Source organism: Lactuca virosa, chromosome 4 (assembly GCF_052849685.1).
Source record: "Lactuca virosa cultivar CGN04683 chromosome 4, Lactuca_virosa_CGN04683_v6, whole genome shotgun sequence".
Classification (NCBI taxonomy): domain Eukaryota; kingdom Viridiplantae; phylum Streptophyta; class Magnoliopsida; order Asterales; family Asteraceae; genus Lactuca; species Lactuca virosa.
The window spans coordinates 491,296,652-491,299,525 of record NC_136429.1 but is presented as its reverse complement, the minus strand read 5'-3'; the positions used below and the strand labels follow the sequence as shown (position 1 = coordinate 491,299,525).

At 31.5% G+C, this 2,874-nt stretch overlaps 1 long non-coding RNA gene across 2 annotated transcripts; it reads right to left on the bottom strand.

The window, feature by feature from the left end:
• Nucleotides 1-625: 625 nt before the first annotated feature.
• Nucleotides 626-2,561, bottom strand: LOC145169374 (uncharacterized). 2 transcript variants are annotated; one of them, XR_013742452.1, is made up of 7 exons: nucleotides 2,230-2,561; nucleotides 1,843-1,937; nucleotides 1,492-1,562; nucleotides 1,343-1,404; nucleotides 1,178-1,243; nucleotides 866-1,083; nucleotides 626-798 (listed from the first exon to the last, which is right to left on the bottom strand). It is a non-coding gene; the product is annotated as an uncharacterized LOC145169374 (long non-coding RNA). The 2 variants fall into 2 exon arrangements; XR_013742453.1 differs by having other exon boundaries at nucleotides 1,003-1,083.
• Nucleotides 2,562-2,874: the final 313 nt, after the last annotated feature.

Here is a 2,874-nt window from a genome sequence, read left to right as displayed (position 1 = left end):
GTTTCATTTATATTCAATTGTTATGATACTGCACAATGAAGTCACCCGTCTCCGGATGTTTCCGCCGTCTGGTCCGGGGGTGTAACAATATATATATATATATATATATATATATATATATATATATATATATATATATATATATGTGTGTGTGTGTGTGTGTGTGTGTGTGTCTTTTTCCCTTAATTATATAACTTTTATATTTAATACACATCCAAATTTGACCGGAAAACATTATGAGCCCGGTAAAGCATAAGTCAAGTAATCATCACTCATTCATTTGTCCATTACTAGAGGAGAATTTTTTCACTTAAACTAGGGAAGGATCCAGCGTTGCGGGGTTTAGAAGGTATATTAATTGATTAAGTATTTAAGATGCAGGGTTAATTTAAAAAACACACTAAAATCAAATTTGTAATTTAAAAGCAATGGTTGTGAAATGAATAAGCGAATGTAGTCTTGCCTGCAACATAAAATGCCAACCAAAAAAGTTAAAAAAGGACACAAAATAGCAACTATGATAGGGAAACGAATAATTTAAACGAAAACGAATAATTTAAACAGAAACGATGAAACAGTTGATATAAAACCTGTAAAACCAAGTTCATATCTAAGTTTTCTACAGTTTCTAGGGTTTAGATCAAGTGTTTCTTCAACCTGGGACTCATTTGGATGTTGTACAAAAAATAATAGGGTAGTCTTGTTATAACAAATGAAATACTTGAAACTACAATGCCTTAGGCGTATCATGCTTGCCCTCATCCTCCTTATCCACATCTTAATTTTGTACCAGTCCACCTGCAATAGAAAAAATTGTCCCATTTTGACATATTCCACGTCAGATGAGAAGTAATTTGTTTCTTACCAACAACTATGCAAACTTTGTGGTTGACTGAAGCACCAGCAACAGTTCACTGGTTTACCCTTTGCATTAATAGTGGTAGGAATCATAAGAAAAAATAAAAAATTCCAATATTCATCAATGTAAATCTAACATCACACCTACAAATGATCCCCAAAAAAGTTTAAGTTAAGCGGTTGCTTTTTATCATCTCGAATTCCAATAAAGGCCTCAAATGTCACCTAATAAAAATCAACGAAATCTTGGTCATGATTTTTTTAACTTTTACCATGAAATTATAGTGAACAATGCACAAAAGAAAAACACACACAATACCTTGTATCCAAATAGTACGTCTTCATAAGTCTCACACGGGCCAATAGTAACATCCAACTTAGAGTCCTTAAGAAGTTGAAAAAACGATTAAAACTAAATTTTATATAACGAAAAAAGCATAAATTACAAAATATTGATATATAATAAAGTGAATTGTGCACTTACCAACTCCATCCAAACTATATCAAAATAAGCATAGTTAAGACATATCAAAATAAGCAGCAAAACTGCAAACAAGAACAATATTTTAGGATTAATTTTTGTAATTTACTCTAAAAGCAAAAACATATATAAGAATTCAGAAGAATGCAGACCTGATTAGTTGCCTCAGTTGATTTTGTTTTGGTATTGTTTTCCAACTTCCCTTTACTAAGCTGTGAAAGTCCTAGGTAACTCAAAATTAAAATCAATAAATAAATCCTAGAAACTTAATAAAGATAACCTGAAGGTGATAAATGTACAAAGCTATTTCATTTTTTGGAATTCTAGTGAGCATTCATATTTTTGTTCCTTTCAAAATAAATGAAGGTAGCATGCCAAATTTTTTGTAAAGAAACAAAAGTACAATGCTATTTTAAGCTATGGTTTACATGAAAAGTGTACTGGAACATGTAACAGGGACAAAAAATTACAATGATTTTTTTATTACTCTAACGAACATATACCTTTCATAATCTTTTTCTCAAATTATCAATCTTCTGGTCATTTCCAGATAATCTTCCGGCTTCGACTCTTTCCACCGCTATAAAAAAACCAACACCTGGAATGAAAAACACGCTTAATGCATCAGGAATAGAAAGTATAAAATAAAAAAAATAAGTTTAATTCCATCGTAATGCCCTTTGGTGCTACACATTCTCCTTCCCAAATAGATTAAAAAAGTATTCATATGACAGCAAACCATATTGTTTTCATAAATATAAAGTGTAAACACTTACCTAGGACTTCAAGTGATGTAATTTTTTCTTTAGGATGAGATTTTAGCATCGTTTTCACAAAATCTTTTGCCATGATTGATATGCTTACATAGTTATACCAAATCGGAGTAGTACCTTCTGCATAGATTCACCAACATAATTGAGTTTAACTCCATCATTGACCTTTGATTTACCCAGTTCCGTGGAGCTGCCAATTACATATATCTGCAAAAAGGATATCATATTTCATTTGAAAATATGTAAATCTATAAATTAAGGGAACAGTTGTATTAGGCAAGAAGAGAATCAACGATGTTCCTTCAGCTAGATTCGGACAACATATCTTGAATTGGACAATCACTAAATATAAAAGCAGTCAACATATTCAACATTGGATCAAGGTGCTAGCAACATGTTTCAAAGAAACACCGGAAGGGATAGGAAGAACTTGACAGAAACTGGGACATCCTTTTGTTTCTCTAGAAAGGGTAAAATTGCAATTTATTAATACAATGGTGCAGAAAAATATTATGACAGAACTTCCATTACCTGGAGTTAGCTTCCAACAAACCCTATTTGACCGAAAATGCCCGAACCCGAATTGAAAGTTCAATATAGTCACTTGGTATAAAATTGACAAAATCAATTGAGCCCAGGTTAAAAAATAGGTAAAGCTTTTTCCAACACTAAGAGGGTGTTTGGGATTACTTTTGAAAGAACTTTTGTCTTTTAACTTTTCTAAAAAGTTAAAAAGATGTTTAGAAGATACAAAAGTTCTTC